General features: G+C 44.6%; 4 non-coding genes across 4 annotated transcripts; 3 read left to right on the forward strand and 1 right to left on the reverse strand.

Moving 5' to 3' along the window:
- Positions 1–306: 306 nt before the first annotated feature.
- TRNAT-CGU (transfer RNA threonine (anticodon CGU)) lies at positions 307–379 on the reverse strand. Its single transcript has one exon. It is a non-coding gene; the product is annotated as a tRNA-Thr (tRNA).
- Positions 380–6863: 6484 nt separating this feature from the next.
- TRNAL-CAA (transfer RNA leucine (anticodon CAA)) lies at positions 6864–6969 on the forward strand. Its single transcript has 2 exons — positions 6864–6901; positions 6924–6969. It is a non-coding gene; the product is annotated as a tRNA-Leu (tRNA).
- An 8352-nt stretch (positions 6970–15321) lies between these two features.
- Positions 15322–15393, forward strand: TRNAM-CAU (transfer RNA methionine (anticodon CAU)). The gene has a single exon. It is a non-coding gene; the product is annotated as a tRNA-Met (tRNA).
- A 1176-nt stretch (positions 15394–16569) lies between these two features.
- Positions 16570–16642, forward strand: TRNAK-UUU (transfer RNA lysine (anticodon UUU)). Its single transcript has one exon. It is a non-coding gene; the product is annotated as a tRNA-Lys (tRNA).
- Positions 16643–18884: the final 2242 nt, after the last annotated feature.

Here is an 18884-nt window from a genome sequence, read left to right on the forward strand (position 1 = left end):
GGCCTACAGTGACTAAACTAATGGCGACTCAATACAAATTAGCTTATCTCCTGGCTTATATTGACGTTAATTGTTGTATTGGTGGCTCTTCAAGGTTTCCTACACCTGAATTTCATGTTTCACCAATAATTTAAAGAGGGTATAGCAGCTCTATTCCCATGTTTTATGACAAATTTCAGTTATATTAGCAGTAATTTTCTGAGAGCGCAGAAGGTAGATTTGGTAGATTCGTTTCTAGTTTCAGGTTTTGGTGTCAAGGCAAGATTCCTTTTACCAAATATAGGGGGGAAAAAGGCCGAGAGTAGGAGGCCCCAGTGAGATTCGAACTCACGACCCCTGGTTTACGAGACCAGTGCTCTAACCCCTGAGCTACGGAGCCTCGGTGGATCGGGCTGTAACTCCTTGTCATAAAGCTGATTATACAAATATTCAGTTTTCTGTTTTTGTTTCTGAGAATCTGATTTTCCATCCTTTTCGATTTCCCCCGTCACAGTTTTAACATCAAAAAGGCTGCCCGGGGACTCGGCCCCGACAAGCGACCCCACAAAGTAGGGAGGCGGGATGAGGAAGGAAACCTCAGGAAAGGGCAGGTCTGCCGACCCCAGGCAGCGCAGTTGCAGCCGAATCGCTCTCCTTCCTACCTCCACGGCTGGGGTGCCGGCTTCTGTAGAAACAGTAGCTATCTTAAATACAAACCCTAACACCTCGACTGCTGGCGAATACAAGCCACTGATTAAAACGACTCAGAAAAATAATATTCACGGGGTGGGAAGTGGGGAGTCTACTGCGCGTCTGCCCCAACTCTGGATTCGGCTCCGGGTGCTGCAGAGGAGAGGCGGTGCGACCCTGCAGTGGCAGGCGGCTAGCTGGGCAGAGGGACCCACTGGGTCAAACAACCGTGGTCACACACAGGCATGATGATGCCCTTGTGACCCGGAGTGTCACAAACGCACCTGATAGGAAAACTAAGCAAAACAAGGAGTTGTCATATTGAGGTTGAGAGTGAGGGCAGTGAATCTTATCTGTTGAGAGTGAGGGCAGTGGATCTTATAAGTGATAATCTTATCACTTATTCATCAGAGTTTTCCTGAACTTCTTAGGATTAAAAATGGGCCTGCTGCAGCCTGGAGGAGCCAGTGTGTTAGGATTCTCCAAAATCCAAAACCTCCTTGCATCAGGGACCCTATCGACTGAGACTGCTTATCACCCCAGTTTCAAAGAGGGGGATTGCAGGCCCAAGGAGGATTATGAAGTTTCAACAAGCCTGTGATTTGCAGATTTTTTTCAGATTTCATCCCATATTTAGGTATGGTGTTCACCTCCTGTTTCTAGCACCTAAAGAAATGTATGACCTCTGTGAAATACAGGTCTGTTAGGTTCAGAGGAATCATTTGGACTTTGTGTGTGTGTTTTATGTTTTCACGATCCTAAATGATCTCGCTGGGCTCTCTTTCTTCCCCTGTCTGCAGAGACAAAGGCTTCTGATCCTCCAGTGCACTCATTCAATCTAGAATTTCCTAGCACGTGAGCAATCCTTACACTGTGGAGCATACCTCTCTGGCTTATGGAGCTCTCAGTAGTTAAGAGACTGTCTGGCATGCATTCAAATCTCTACCGCGTCAGGCTCATTTGGCAAACTATTTTACCTACAAATACAGCTACATTGCAAATGCTTTTGCAGTTCTGCGAGGGCCTGCAAAGACCCACAGTTCTGGAAGGGTAGCAGCTCAGGTAGCTAGTTCGCTTTCTCCCAACTTCAACCTCCAGAAGTCAGTAGAACCTTGCATGGAACTCATACATGGGACCTCAGAGGCAGGAAGCCAGGGCTGACCTCCAGGTTCTGATTAAATGAGGCATGGCCTCTTCATAAGCATGAATGAACAGTCTTTAAAAAGAGGGAAGGGGTGATGAGAGCACCAGAAATGAAGAAGAGAATACAGTTGGGAGGGAGACAGGAAGGATGGGAATTAAGAGAGGATAGGCAACTGCTCCCACCTGTGACCTTGCCCCATGCCAAATCACCAAATCTGTAGGCAATAGTCCCAAAGACACCCCAAACCACTCCTCTCCCAGGCCTGAGTCTCTGGTTGTGACTCTGAATTTTGGTCCAGTTTTCCACTTACAGACACCACACTAAGGCACTACATGTCTATACAGAATACCATGCATTATAAAATGATACTAGACTAATTTTCTTTGTATTTGGCTTAGCTTTACTGAGGATGAATGTGATTTGAGGAGTCAAATGATTCAGAATTCAGTAAATGTAGGACCAGCCTTTGACTCTGTGATGCTAACCTAGACAATTAACTTTTCCCTACTGTTTATTGTCACTAATTTCCATCTCCTTCTAAGGCAGGAAATCTTTGCCTCATTGGTATTTGTTTTAGCAAAGGTTTTCAGAACACGCATTGGATTGATCTCCAAATTTTGGGCTATGTTCAAGAGGGGACATCTGAGACCTCTACCTCACTCTTCTTGCCATCTCCCATCTGCCAGCGTCTTCCATTGCCGAATCCAGACAGGAGCTGGGAGGCAAGAGAGCCCGACTGATGCAGGGCAGAAAAGCAGGGCAGAGAACGTGTCTGGATGGGCAAATGGAGAATGATCAACACACTGCTGTTGCACTGTAGCGATAGGGTTTGTGTAGAGTTGGTTGAGTCTTGAACTTCCATCTTGTATGAACTTTGGATAATGGGGTAGGTTGAAGCTTGAGCAGCTGATAAGTAATATTTATTTCTAAACAATTTTTATCATCCCACAATGGGGGTACAGCTATTGCCAGGAGGAATATGAGTATGTTTGCCACTAACTGACATGCAGTGAGGAAGAAGTCATGAAGTATAGGTTCTTCCCAGTAGATGCATCCCAGTGAGACTGGTATGTGAAAGGCAGCTCTCTGCCAGATAAGGCTGAGGAGGTGTCTGGTTCTGGAGAAAATGTAGTGGAGCTTCTGGTTTCAGGCAATAGCTCAGTTCATTCCAAAGGGCCAGCAACTATGGCTGCAATGTAGGGATATTTCCTGACTCCCTTAGTCCTGCTGGAGGGGTAATCACCTCTGCTTCTCTTTGAGACTCTATGATCTATATAAATAATGTTTTGGAAGTCTCATTTTGATTATACTGGTAGAATGAATTCTCTTTTTAAAATGCACAATCCTGCCCTACACTTCAGTGCTGGAATGCTCTTCTAATACCAGTGATGTGCCAATCAGGAACCATTATTGATTGGTCCACAGAGAGGTAAGCTTATTCCAGAATATAATTAAATGCACTCCTCCCTTCACCAAGGATCTTCACTACAAACAATCAACAGAATTAAACTGGAAATGAGTCCAAAGGGCATGGGAGGGAAGTTTCCTGGCAAAAAAGCCAGGAATTTTATGCTGGTTCCAGGAAGAGTCAGGACAGAAGAATACATTTGGTTCACCAAGCCCACCTGTCTGGGAAATCTGGAGGTAGGGTACAGAAAGGGAATGAAGTGTACCCTAGTGCTGAGAAGGTGATGGAACCTCCAGTGCAAGGCTGGTGGGAGAAAGGTGGCTAGATCTGTCTTCCACAAATCTCTAGCTCCCAGAGATTACACACCACCCCCGCCCCACCCCAGTTCATGCTTCTTCATAAGCAGCAACTAATCTAGAATAGAGAGAAACCATTAGCCCAAGAAGCCTGGATAGGACATGAGCAATAAACATCTGAAAAGAAATAGAAGCTCTAAGCTTCCTTCTAAAGAACAACAAAGAACCCAAAGTTATCAGTGCATTCAGAATAAAAACACAGAAAAACAGATTGGAGCAAGAGTTAGCAAACTCTTCCAGTAAAGGGCCGGTAAAGATAAATATTTGAGACTTTCCGGGCCTGTAGTCTCAGTCAAACTTCTCAGCTCCTCCACTGTAGCTCAGAAACAGTCATAGAGATCAGAGATGCAAATAAACGTGGCTGTGTTCTTCCAGTACTTTATTTATGACACCAAAATTAGAATTTCATATAATTTTCACAGCTCACAAAATAGTCTTTCAATATTTTCAAACATCTTAAAATGCAATATTTTAGCTCACAGGCCATGCAAAAATGGGCAGTGTGTGGGATTTGGCCAGTGGAGTACTTTGTTGACCCTGGAATAGAATACAACATAGACTGGCAAATACAGGTGTATGCAACATCTCAAAGTCTGGTTTAACATTTGAACACCATTATTTACATTTCTTTTCTTCCCGTTTTTCTCTTTTTCCTTCAGTTGCAATATTATATTTGCCATTATCGTTGCCCCAGCTACTAGGCTGCATAACAAATTACCCCCAAAATAAAGGGGTAATTCAAACAATTACTACATGGGTTTTATTTTATATATACATATATATAAAATAAAACATATACGATAAATTATATGTCATTTTTGCAGAACTCTGACCAATCGCTTGTGTGGGTGCCACACAGTAGTGTGGCTAGAAGCCAGGGCCGGAGTCTGAGTGCCCCCTACCTCCCAAGTTGGCTGAGATGCCGCCTGACATCTTTCTGGGACCTGACCAAAGGTTTTACAGGTGCATCCTTGGCTTCATCTTTAGATCATGTTTTCCTGATGTTTTCCCAGAAGCCTTTTCTTAATTGTAATGTTGCCTGTCATCTGGAGAGGCTGGCAACCAGGGACAGTTTTATGACTGAATATCCAGCAGGTCATGGTTCCTTTATAACGAACAATCCTTTCTTTAGTGTATCGCTCTCATTTCTCCTGTTACCATAGGCGTCTGGGAGAAGCCGGGTGACACCTTCACAACCTTGCCTGGACATGTCCTTGACTGAATCCCCAAATTCATTAGGTACATTTTCCACTTTTCACATGAGTACACTCATGTATCTAAATATATCTAAATTTCCTGCCATCAGATGTGAGATAACAGTGTTCTCCTTCTCTTCAGCTTTTTTTTAAAGAGATTTTATTTTTAGATATTTTAAGATACAAAATCATATTAAAAGTTAATGGCTTAACTTACACAATTGTCATTTTTTCTGTCACAGACTTGGTTAGGAATTTGGGCAGAATACAGCTTGTCCTGATTTCTGGAGATCCAGCTGGAAAACTCTAAGGCTGGGGGCAGGAAATCATCTGCTGGCTGTGGGCTGGAGACCTCAGCTCCTCTCTACAGGGTCTGTCCCTGTGGCCTTGCCTGGGCTTTCTTGCAGCATGGTGGGCTGGGCTCTGAGGACAAACGTTCCCAGAGAAAGCTGTTGGGAGCTCTTGTGAGCTAGCACTGGGAGTCCCACAGCATCAATTCCAGCCCATCACAGATCTATCCAGATGCAATAAGAGGGAACTTGGATCCCTACCTCTGGAAGGAAATGTGTCAAAATCATTTTAAAGGAAGAGTATGTGGGATGAAATATGTTGGTATGGCCATTTTCAGAAAATACAATCTGTCACTGGCTTTCTTATGGCTGGACTCAGAAGTCCCTACTACCTCAGATTTCACTCATCCAATTTCCCCTGAACTTGTAAAGAAAAACTTGAGAAAATAAATTAATAATAAAGAGGCATTTGGAAATATTCCACCCAGGAGGTCATGAAATATTGACTGTGCTGTGCAGGAACGAGTCTATCAAAGACAATTGGATTATGGCATATTTCCAGCTGTGATTCCATATTCACAATACATTTTATTAATATTCATTTTCAAGTATATTTTAAACCTATACTCAGTTTTCATTTCACAGAAAATATATACATAGACCTCAAACTGGTATTATAGGTAGTATTATGCAAAAATTCAACATTTGCATATATCAAAATAAACAATTTTGTATTTTGTAATTGCACTGCTGAAATATAGTCACATTAAAAAGAATAACATCTACAAATAACCTAATTTTAAAGGAAGATATTTCCCATTCAATGCTAGAGTCACAGATGAAGAAATTAAAGTTAATTTTATATTAGATTTTAAAGTGATGTCTACAAATTTAAGTGTCCTGTAGATTTAGACCCTTGCAGTCTAATTATAGAAACCTGTTGATACTCCTATTTACTGGAATTTTACACTGCTTCTCTCCTTCACAGTTTAACCCTAGAATGAATACTAGTCGCAACAGGGTTCTTTTTCTTCTTTTGACTACTTCATTTTCACAGTCACCGAAACATTTTTTTTTTCAGCCATAAAAGACATTATGTTTCGGAATAATTACTTGCCAAGGTGGGTCATTTTGCCGAAAAGCATCTGAGAGCTCTAGAGAAAGGAGGGCAGGATTATCCTGCAGCGCCCAAGGACCCCGCGGGCCAGGAGACAGGGATGGTTCCCAAACTGGGTGCCGAAGTCAAAGATGAAACGGTGCTGCCGGCTGTGGATTCAAATCTGATCGGTTGAGAACGAGGAGAAACGCCTCCAAATCCACTGAACGGATCTCTTGATTCCGGCCCCCTGGGTCCAGGGCAGTGGGGACCATGCTTGTTCACCGAGTCTCCAGGACCCTGGAGCAGCCTCGGGCTGGGCTACAGAATGGGGGTCCGAGTCGCAAAGAACACGGCGATCTGCAGTCCCAGGTGGGGTCGCTACAAGGACAGAGGTCCCAGGTGAGGTCGCTGTGGGGACAGAGGCCCCGCTGCGGGGACGGCGGGGACGGCGGGGACGGGGGTGGGGGGGAGACCAGGAGGGGCGCCCCCAGCACGCCGGCACCCTGATCTCCAGGCCTGTAGGAACGGCTCGGGTCGGCCCTGACGCCGTGCTCCCGTCAGCCTTCCTGCCGTCAGAGTTCAGAACTCCCGCCCAGTCCGCCCAGCCCAAGGATAAGGGGTTTCCGGGCTGCAGGCGCGAAGCAGGAGCGCAGAAGCCTAAGCGTCTGCAGTACGGGACTCGCCAGGGGCAGCGCCGCAGTGTCAGAATGGCCGAGTGGTCTAAGGCGCCAGACTCAAGCAGAGGCTTCCTGCGCTGGGACTTCTGGTCTCCGTATGGAGGCGTGGGTTCGAATCCCACTTCTGACATTCCCACTTTTGTTCCTCCTTAACACCCCCGGACATTTCTGGCCTCGACTGGCTTCCAGTGAATGAAAAGTCCCTAACTCGAGAATACTGGGATGCTTTCAGGGACATTTGGACGCAACCCCCAGCGCCATTAGAGCTCTCCTCTTCCCAGACAAAAAAGCCATTATCAACGTGTAGACCAGTCAGTTTTTAGTATGGAGAGAATGACTGAAATCTTCACTACTTTTTCATCAGCGAAAAAGAATCAATTATAAAGCTCTGTCAAAGTTTTCTATGCTAACTGTAAACCTGAGAAGGAAGCCCTTCACAGTGATGACACTTGAAAATGTCTAGGTCAGCAATAGCAGAGAAATGGCCATGCTCTTAAACTAAATCGATAGCTCCCTCTGAGATTTTATCTCATGATGATGTGATTTAGACGTCTTTCGCTTTTTGAAGGTAAAAAAATATATATATAGGGGATCCCGGGGTGGCTCAGCGGTTTAGCACCTGCCTTTGGCCCAGGACGTGATCCTGGGGTCCAGGAATCAAGTCCTGCATCGGGCTCCCTGCATGGAGCCTGCTTCTCCCTCTGCCTGTGTCTCTGCCTCTCTCTCTGTCTTTCATGAATAAATAAATAAATAAAACCTTTTTTTTAAAAAATGCATTGTATGAAGTTTACAGAGGCTAAAATCTTGGTCTTAAAATTAAGATCTTAGATATTTGCAGTTTTGCTTTTAAATGAGTTTGTCTTCCTGTATCTTATAGCTTTTGAATGGCTATTCAGCAGTGCCTCTCCTGGGGATGCACATAGTGAACTTCCAGCTCAGCTCCATGGCTGGCCTTGCCTAATATAGTCTCTGTAGCATTTTTTTTTTCTTTTTTCAAAATTGAGATACATTTCACACAATGTTGTGTAAATTTAAGATGTACAACATAATTCTGTCTGGTCACGTGATTATCATTGCTTCTAGTGCTGAGAGCAGTTAAGATCTAGTCTCTTGATAAGTTTAATGTTTATAAGCACAATTTTGTTGTCCATAATTATTATATTGTGTATTAGGTTTTCAGGAACTACTACATATCTCTACTAGCTTATTATCTACTAGTTGCAAAGATGTACCTTAGAATAATATCTCTCCCATTCCCCCACTCCCACCTCTGGCTATCCACCATTTAACTTTGCTTTCACTATTTTTTTAAAAAATTCCACATATAAGAGATATTATGTAGTACTTGTCTTTCTCTGACTTATTTCACTTAGCCTAATATTCTCAGAGTTCCCCCATGTTGATCCAAATGGCAGAATTTCCTCTTTTCTCAGAGCTAAATACCATTCTATATATATACATAAAAATTTTATATCTATATCTATATTCTATATATAATTGGAGAGTATATATAGTGATATATATAATTTCATTTATATATACTATATATCATATATATATGTATACAAATGTATCTTACATCTTTATCCATTCATCCATCGATGACAAAGTTTGCTTCCATATTTTGGCCTACCATGAATAATACTGCAATAAACATGGGAGTGCATATGTCTGAATACTGTTTTTATTTCCTTTAAATAAATACCCAGAAGTGGGATTTCTGTATCATATGATAGTTCTATTTTTAATTTTTAAAGGAACCTTCATAATGTTTTCCACAGTGGCTGCACCAGTTTACACTCCCACCCACAGTGTACCAGGGTTTCCTTTTCTCCACATCCTCCTGAACACTTGTTATCACTTGTCTTCTTGATGATAGCTGTTCAGACAGGTATGAGGTGATACCTCATTGTGGGTTTGATTTGCATTTCCTTGACAGTTAATGATAAAGAGCATCTTTTCATGTACCTTCTGTCCATTGGAATGTCTTCCTTGGCAAAAATGTCTATTTAATTCCTCTGCCCATTTAAGTATCAGATTGCTATTTTGTTATTAAGTTGTATGAATTCTTTACAAATTTTTAATATTAACCCCTTATTCAATACTTGATTTGCAAAATTTTTCTCCTATTCTGTAGGTTGTCTTTTTATTCTGTTGACTGTTTCTTTTGTTGTGAAGGAGAATAGCTTTTTTTCTAAAGAATAATATTAAACACTTTACAGAGGATCTATATGTTGATGGAGATGAAAGGGTTTGATACCAGGCATGACAAGGAAAAACAATGCATCAAAGTAGAACTGAGAGTGATCTTTTATGAACTAATCACAAAGTGAGTCATGGACAGCCAGGTGTGATTAATTTATTTCTTTGAGGGCGCCTGGGTGGCTCAGTCAGTTCAGGTCATGATCCCAAGGCCTCGGATTGAGGCCCATGTGGGGCTCCCTGCTCACGGAGAGTCTGCTTCTCCCTCTCCCCCTGCTTATGCTTGCTCTCACTATCTCTCTCTCTCTCAAACAAATAAAATCTTTTTAAAAATTTTACTTCTTTGAATTCAAAGCCTCCCTTTCCCTTCCAAAGATGATTCCATTCCATTTCTTACAGTTTCCTTCTCACTTCTACAAATTTATAACCACCTACCACTCCTTCTGCTCTACCTTTCCTCTGAAATAATGAAATTGTAAATTATTTTTCTCCATATCTCCATTTTTATCTTTTTCAATCATTGTTCTGAGTTGGGACTGTTTGTTTTTCTGTTACTGGTTTTACTTTCTATGTGTCAAAATATCCATGGTATATTTTGGCCTAGACAGAGAAATGTAAAAAGTAAAATAAAATAAAAATCCTTTTGCAGTTTGCTTCCCTTTGTAAAGTACCCAATACCTGCTTAATACAAGGAGCATGGGCCTCTGAGGTTCCCTCTGGCCAGGAAACTGTTATAGAGCTCAATGGGAATGTGGAAGCGATGATCTTAGTATTTGCCCCCTTCCCCAAATATACTAAACCTGGATGTACTAAAGGTTGTACCAAACCTGGATGATGGCAACATAAGGTATTTTGATACAACTTTTAAGTTCAAAAGGTAAAACCAGAACATGAGGGGCATCCGGGTGGCTCAGTGGATGAGCATCTGCCTTTGGCTCAGGTCATGGTCCCAGGGTCCTGGGATCAGTCCCACATCCAGCTCCCCCAAGGGAACCTGCTTCTCCCTCTGCTGATGTCTCTGCCTCTCTCTCTGTGTCTGCCATGAATAAATAAAATCTAAAAAAGATTAAAAAAAACAGAAAATGTATATATTTACTCTTACAGTGGATCTTTCTCACTAACATAAAAACACAAATGCTGCAAATTGATTTTACTGGTTGTATTATTGATCTCTTTTGCTTCTTTCGGTTTCTCTCTGTGGGGAAAAGGAGTGAATTTCCCAGTAGTTTTGTCACCACTCCAACCAGTCTTAACGATTAACCTGATTCAAGCTTATGTTGACCTAAGTCTATAGCAGAAATCACGTACTTTCCTTGGGATCTTCAGACCACTGGCTTGAGGAGTGAAGGACCAGGCTTTTCCAGAAGACAAGGCCTGGCTGTCTTCAAGAACAGCTGCCTCCAGTCCAGCAAGTCTGTGCGGGGTCACGTCCACATATGTAGCAGTCTGGGCAACCACTTCTCCTACGTGTAGTCTCCTCTCTATCCCCATGCCTGCCCCTTCACTGCCCTCTGCTTCACCTGGACAGAGCAATTGTCTCTGAGACATTAGCCCACCATCTTCCCAGGTTGCTGGCTTCTTGACTAAAGCCACTTTTCCCTTCCCACCATCATTTGTCTCTGACTACTGATTTTTCAGCAGCTTGCAGCCAGCCTGACTTGGGAACCAGTTCTCTAGTAACAGTTTCCCCAGTGGAAAAGCCTTGGACAGATGTGTGGTAGCCTCTTCGCCTGAGCTACCACCCAAAAAAACCTACGTCTTACACCTGCTCGTGGTCAGGCCTTCACTTTCCCCACGGCCAGGAAGACAATGTAGCATCTTCCTCCTGACCAGAGAATCTGGCTGATGTCTCTCCCAGCAAGGGGAGGCCTTTCTGGTTACCTTGTATCTTTGTTGTGCTGTGCTTGTTTTTAAGATGAGTTCCCAGGCTTTGGGTTTTGTTAAGGTCACCAAGGTTGGCAGAGCAAGGCATGATCTTCCCATGGAAATTGTTGCCGCCTTCTTCTCCAGGAAGAGGGGTCACCGGTGGCTCCAAGATGGTTAAATGTGCCCGAAGGACTGTGGACACACGCAGGTTCTCTAGTGGAGGATTTTCATTTGTCGGCTGTGGGTTGGGGTATGAGAGATGCCCTTGATGTACTGCGGGCAGGATGAGGATTTGCGTGGAGGGGCCTGGTCAGGGGAGGGTGCTGCCCTGGTAGGGGAGATTGAGATGGGGCTGCTTTGGGGGGGGGAGGGGAGCGGGAGGAGTCTGGAGGGGGAGGACTGAGACCTAGGACCAAAAGATGAACACGTTTGAGGAGTTTGGCAAGAACAAAACAGCTCTGTCAGAAGTGGGATTTGAACCCACACCTCTGTACAGAGAACAGAACCCTAGGGCGGTAAACAGGTGCTTGAGTCTGGCTCCATCCTGACATGACACTTGGGGTCTGTGCGCAGTAACAGCTGTCAAGGATCAGAGACCATCCACCCAGGAGCGGAGCAGAGAGTCATTCTAGCAGGTCCAGGGGCCAACCCAGGAGCATCCTGTACCACCTACAAAACCCACAGGTGGGGACTAACAGCCTCTGCAGGGAAACTGCAAGTTGGCGACGGGATGGTCGCTGCTCTGGAGTCTGGGGTCTTCTTCCCACTGCCCCCCATCCCTGCGGGCCAGGCCTCGCAAGACTGGCCTGAGGGGTGCGGGGCTAGATCCCTAGCCCCAGGTCTGGTGGGCACTGGGTGGCACCACCGCCTCTCTGGGCCTCTCTCCTCAGAGCCACAGACCCTCCCACCACGATACCTCACAGTACTTCATCCCAGCAAGTTCTATTAGTGTGAGATCAGACTCTGGGGGGCCTGAAATAGTCCCAGTATACACCTGTATTTTCAGTATCTGAATGGTTCCTGCAAGGGCACCACGCAGTCTTGAATATCACTACGCAAACCAAGGTCTCCCCACTTCCATCACTTCTTTCTGCCTCCCCTCCTTCCTCTCCTTTCCTGTTCCTCCCCTCCCCTTCTCTTCCTCACCTTCTTCCCCCTTCCATTCTGTAGGCCTGCAGAGGGACCAGTGATGTGAAGGGAAAGGGCAGGCGTTATTATAGGACATAAGATATAACATGGCAGCATGGAAGACTTGGTTTAATATCTCTACTGAGTTAAGAAAAAAAAAAGTTGTGTCTCTGTATGTTTTAATCTCCCCTACCTTGGTTAAGGTGTAGGACAGGTGTTCATCCAATGTTCATGCTTCATGCAGCCCCATAGAACCGTTCTCAGTTATTCCCCTAAATTAATTACTTTCAGAACCCTTTCATTTCCCACAAGGACAGTCCAAACCGGTAGGCCCTGGCAAACAGCTATATGCAAACAGTTTGTATGCACTGCCAGCAGCAGGAATTGTTCTGTTTTGGTTTGGTCTTCATACTGACAATATAAAATACTGTTTTAAAGGCCCTCCCTGCAAAATAGTAGAAAAACGTGAGGGCCTTTAATCAGCTTTGTATGTCTGAACTCAAGCTCCATCACTTACAAAAGTGTGGTGTGTGATGTTTTATAGTATTTTGGCCATCTGTGAACGTTTCCTTCACCTGTAAGTTTAGGGAATAGTTCCTTTCTTGAGATTCTCAAGGGATTAAAAAGAATTTATGGGGACTCCTGGATGGCTCAGTGGTTTGGCTCAGGTCATGATCCGGGGTCCTGGGACAGAGTCCCGCATCAGGCTCCCCACAGGGAACCTGCTTCTCCCTCTGCCTGTGTCTCTGCCTCTCTCTGTGAGTCTCTCGTGAATAAATAAATAAATCTTCAAAAACATAGAATTATGTAGGTACTTTCCCTAGCAAACCATGCCACAAGTTACAGCTGCTCAAGAGACTGTTGGCCTTCACATTTCCATTTACTACCCCTGACATCACTACAGTTTTGCAACAACCCAAATTCCCTGCTCCATTGCCTTTTCTGAACTATGGTATCCTGTCTTCCAAATACCTAGAAAATGTGTTCTCAGTCCTTCTTTTTGGCTATTTTTTTTTCAAATTTCACAATCGCCAGCCCACCTTGGGTCATGTACTCTGTCAAGATGCACTTGACATCTCAGTCAGGACTTCTTTTTCTGTCTTTTAAGCTCTCAAAACATATTGGTGTCATCAATAGGACAAAAAGCTAAAAACTTGACTTTAAAAAAATATAATATGAACACAATGTCAAAGATTTCATATATCTCACCAATAACAGCTTGGTCCTTCTGGTGATGGAATGTCCTCTATGGCTCCTCCAGCAGCGGGCCTTCTACATAAAGTAAGATCTTTATGTTTCTGAATAGAAATTGAAAGACAATTTTGAAGCTAGAGATGAGGCAGTGAGGAGTGAGTGATAGAAATGAGCAATTTGTGGTATATGCCTCAACTCCAGCTAAATAAATGCCCACAAAGAGGGAGCAACCCACAAGGACTCAGGTTAATTTTTCTGGAATAGGAACATCTGCCGTGAGCTTTTGAAGGTTTTGTAGAGGGCTGCTCTCAAGACCACAAACCTGAGCCACAGCTCTGCCTCACTGCACTTCCAGCCTCCCTCTCTAGGTGTTCCTGGGGGAGGGGGGGGGGCTCCCAGGAACTGAGGTTACTGGCTCACAGGACCAGAGGCCAGTGCTTCTCTTTTGTCCTGTTAGTGCAGCTGGGGGGATATTGGGAGTGAAACCACCTGGGGGAAGCCATGACCCCATGGCTTCTGTCTTAGGAGGTCAACACAAATTCTGCAGATTCTGTAGCAGAGAAAGTGAAAAAGAGGAGGATGTAGCACAGATTTCAGAGGGAAGATTGAGAAGGGAAGAACAGCTCAGAAAAAGAATCAATCAGAATTTCCTGAGGCTGGACTTTATGCAATAAAGATCACGTTTCTGGTTTCGGAATATTGGCGGCCAGGTTCATCTCAAGAGATTGATGTTCTCTCTGCCCTTGGGAGAACAATGATATCTGGTTCCTGAAGTGTGGAATATTGATAACTTGTCTTTGTAAAATCCATTTAAAAATATTACCTCTCCAATACAGAGCACCTTCTGCCTTCTAGACTTTTTTTTTCTTTTTAACTTTAGAGAAATCGAATCATACAGATGAATATGAAGGATGACCATGAAGCTGAAAGGAGAGAAGTCTGGTTTTGAATACATAGGCAACAGGTGGCCAAGGGCTCAGGTGTGAACAAAGATTCCAGCAAGGTAAGATCATCTGGGGATCTAATAGCTGTAAGGCCAAGGACCCGGAGGAGGAATGGAAACTATCTGCACGAACTGAGAGGTTGTTTCAGATAACTTTTGCGTAAGAGACCCCTAGTTTTTTCAAGGATGCTCTGGGGCTGTCTCTGGAAGGTGGGAGAAAGAAAAGACAGTCTCTGAGAGGGACAATTAGGAAGGCGCAGGCAACAGGTGTTAGCTAAGAAACGAGGAGATGGAAAAGCTTTAAAACAGCTTTGTAGAATTCTTTGTCCGGAAGAAACAGGCTTCGCTGACAAAAGCGAGTCCAGGGACATAACTAGAAAGCGACCTGGTCCTGTTTCCTCCTCAAGGTCCCTAGATCAGGTGGTCACAACGCACTCATAGACTCTCTCACACACACCTGCTCAGTGTCGAGACTAGAAACAGGAGACTTCTAGTAGGCAGGACGTCCCATTGCAGAGGAGGAGGGCACCGAGCCTCCTGCGAGTCTAGGACCGCCCACTTCCCCGCACCCCTGCGACTGACGGTTCCACAAGTACTGCCTGCCGCAAGGAGTCTCCGCGTACCTCCCGCGCTGGTCGCCCCGCCTCCGCAGGGACTTCTCTGTCCTGCCCGCCCCTCCCCCGCCTGCCCCTCTGTCCTGCCGGGCTATCGCCCCATCCCCACCCCGCCCCCCGGCCCCCGCCCGGGCCGTCGCCCCCACGGAGCTCGGGACCCAGGCTCTGCCCCCGCCCTGGTCCTGCTCGGGTCGCGGAGGGCCGGCGGCCGAGCTGTGGGTCCGCGAGTGCGCGGGTGGAGGCGCGGGAGATTTTAGTTTTGAATCCACCCCTAGAAATCCGAGTGGAAAGCCCTAACCCGTGACCGCCGAGCTTCCGAGAAAGGGCTCCAGTTCTGGTTTTTCTTGAGTAGCTTGCAAAGGCGCGGACGTCTTAGAGATGCCTCACAGGCAGCATGTGTGACAGGGAAATGTGGAGCAGCCCTGGGGCGGAAGAGAGAAGAGGAGGAGGGTGGAAAAGAGGAAGCGATGTGGACACCCCGGGGTGACTGTGCATATGCAAATTTGTAAGATTCAAAGCGGCCTCCTTGGCAGGCAGCAGAGTGGCGCAGCGGAAGCGTGCTGGGCCCATAACCCAGAGGTCGATGGATCGAAACCATCCTCTGCTAGCGTTTTATACTCCCCCACGCAAAATCAGCTCGCCTTTCTCACGTTCCAAAAATCCCGCAGAGCAGCAGGTGGAGGAAGCCAAGTCCCAAACGTTCATGACAGTGATACCACTGCTTTACTTTTCTTTTCTTTTCTCTTTCGGATCTCGTTGAAAATGAGCAATCCTCAAAATTGTGTCTCCATCAACACTTTTAAAGCTCATAACATATTGGGGGAACGAGGCACCATCTTATTTACTGTCCATATGCACTGACTCCCGGCTCCTTCGCCTTCTCAAAGCTGCTACCGTGTCTCGTGAAGGAATGAAGATGTGCAGGGACAGAGGCCGTTTCACCTGCCTGGTCCATCCTGCCTTTCAACAACAGGATGCAGCTCCAGGTAAAACGTGGAGTGAAAAAATAGAACAAGTGGGTACAAGAGGATTCCGTGTGTTGGCGGGGAGGGGCACGCAGTATAGGGCTCACGCCCCTGGAAGGACCGACAGGTGTGTGCAGAAATGGCAGAACTGGCCAAAGTGGGGTGGGCAGGGGAGAGGGGAGTGCAGGGGGAGGGGCGGGGAGACGGCGGAGGACAGGAGCGTGGCGGAAAGGCGAGGAGTGACAAGCACGGTGGGTTTGCAGGGAGTTCGTTTCCCTGGGGGACAGAAGCCCCTCTCAAGGGAGGGCGTCACGTTTGTCCGTTGTTCTTCCATTAACATCCCGGGAACCCCCAACTCCGAAAGAAAAAACGGCAAGAATTGAACCCCCTGCCTTGGGCCTCAACCTTCATCCTTTACCCAATTTATGGCTGCCCTGAAGTTCTTCCCACTTGCCAAAGTCATTGGTGGAAGTGGCACTTCTTCCTGCTGCTGAGCTGGCGCGGAACCTGAGTCCACTGAAAGGCCGGCTCTAAGGGCTCCTTCTGCAAGCATTACCTGCAGGAATATTCATTCCCTCTCCCAGAAAATCCCACCGTGTTCTGAGCCAGTTTCCTGTAATTCCTCCTTGGAGGAATTGGGCAAATACCACCCAATAATCGTGCAAGGAGGAAATGCAGTGCTCAGTGCCACCGAGCTCCGTTGCAGCGTCGATCCGCGCACCTGAAAGACCACCAGTAGCTTCTAAACACGAGTGCAACTCGTGCTTCCTGGAGCTCCTAGTCATTTTATAAAGTGAATGCAGCAGCCCTAACGGGAGGCCTGGGTAGCTCAGTCGGTAGAGCATCAGACTTTTAATCTGAGGGTCCAGGGTTCAAGTCCCTGTTCAGGCGGTAACCGGTTCTTTTATTTCATTTGGGTCTTGGTAAGTGGAGCGCGTTGAGGAGCGCATTGAGAACATTTCCGGAGTTGGGGTATCCATCACAGCCCAACAGAAGCACATCCCCAAAATGGCTTACATTCTAGCTTTTCATTAATGACCTCTTCTCAATATTAAGTAAATCACGTTCCCAGATTTCCAAGAGGAACCGAAAAAGGGCATAACGTAAAAATAGGACACAAGTGACAGAATTATTAAGACAGTCATTTTAAAATTCCCTTGATGTGATTCATTAATCTTGGAGTGGCGGGGGGGGGGGGGGCGCAATCTAGGTGGGCCTGACAAGAATTTAAGGGAGTAGTGGCTCTGCCCAGTCTGGCTATGAGGCTCCCCACGGTTTGGAGGCACTCTTCCTACATAGAAAATCCGTGGCATCTTCAAAGCCTCAGTAAAAGACATAATGTGCAAACACATTTTGAAATGGTTTTAGCTGACTTTTTTGTCTTTACATTAAAAAATTTCTGTTGTTATCCAGGGATTTGGATTATGGTTAAAGACCCTGATCATGGGCTCCTAGTGTATGATTTCCATGGACAGAGTGTTAAACCACCTGGCTGTGAAACAAAGGTCCTGAGAATTCAGTTTTTGTGATTCTGCATGTTTTTAGTCTGATGATATGAAGTATAAATATGGCACTGAAGTTCATCATATCAGTTTTCCTTCTTTGCTGTTATATTGTTAATTTGAAATAATCAGGTGTGTGCAGTTTTAATCTCTACCCTGTCCTTGTGTATCTTATTATTTTTGTACACACATGAAAATGAAAAACCATTCTAAAAGTCAAAACTATGCAAAGAGATATACTCAGAGAAATGTCGCTCGCCCTGGTGGTTCTCTCCTATTTCTTCCTGCTGTCTCTCTCCACTCACCCCACCAACTCTCTGCAGGTCATCAGTCTCTGCAGCTTCTGGTTTATCCTTCCCGCATCTCCTTTTGAATAAACAAGCAGGATCATAATTTTTAAATGTCCTCTTCTTTCTTGGGCTAAACATAGCATACTATATTGATGTTGATTTGCACTCAATTTTTTCACTTAATGACAGATCCTAGATATTGCTTATCAGTACTTAGAGATCTTTTCTGTTCTTTTTAAATATTTTTACAGCTGCATAATTACTCCATTGTGTGGAAGTAACAATTTATTTAACCACTTTCAACCTAGAAATGTGAGTTTTTAGGTTGTTTGCAATTACAAACAATGCTGCAACAAATAAATAGGAACATGTGTATTTTCATTCTGTTGAAGGTAGATTTTCAGGGTAAATCACTAGATTTGGGGTTGGCAGAAGTGATGAATGCCTATGTAATCTTGTTAGATATATCCAAATTCCCCTCCAAAAAACAAACAAACAAACAAACAAACAAATTCCCCCCCATAACGGTTGTATCAATTTGCATTCCCACCAGCAAGAAATCAATGCCTGTTCCACAGAGCATGGACATATTTTTAATTTTTGCAAATCTGATAGAAGAAAAATGGCACCTCAGTTTGCTGTCAATTTTCATTTCTTTATCTATTAGAGAGTTTGGACACATATTCATAGGTATAATTGCTTTTTTCTATCTTTAAAATGATTATCTATTAACATCTTTTGATTTTTTTACTATGAAGTTTTGGCTTTTTTTCCCCCAATCATTAATTGTTTATCTCTCTATATCAGAGATATTAACCTTTATCTGTGATAAGTATTGCAAATACTCCTTCCTCCTCCCCTCCTTCCCCCTAATTTGTCAGGTATTTTTGTTTGCTTATCATATTTTCTGAATTTTAAGTATTTTTAGACACTTGAATATATCAAATTGTGGTGCTCACAAATGAATAGACAAATGGCTCAGTGCAATAAAATACAAAGTCCAGAAAGAAACCAGATCACATAAGGACATTTAGTATATGATAGAGAATGCATTTCAAACCACAGGTGGAAAGATCAAACTTTGTGATAAATAGTTCAGGAACAACATTCCTAGAATTGAAGAGTCAAGGCCTTGCTCCTGATGCAGCTTCAGCTTCAGGAAATGCTGTGGCTGGTTTGATCTTCTATGCAGACCACTCAAACTTTCTCCATATCAGCCATAAGGCCGGTTCACTTTCTTATCATTCGTGTATCCACTGGAATACACTTTTAATTTCCTTCAAGAACTTTTCCTTTGCATTCACAACTTGGCCAATCATTTGGCACAAGAGACTGGGCTTT

The sequence above is a fragment of the Nyctereutes procyonoides genome, unplaced genomic scaffold (genome assembly GCF_905146905.1).
Source record: "Nyctereutes procyonoides isolate TBG_1078 unplaced genomic scaffold, NYPRO_anot_genome, whole genome shotgun sequence".
NCBI lineage: Eukaryota > Metazoa > Chordata > Mammalia > Carnivora > Canidae > Nyctereutes > Nyctereutes procyonoides.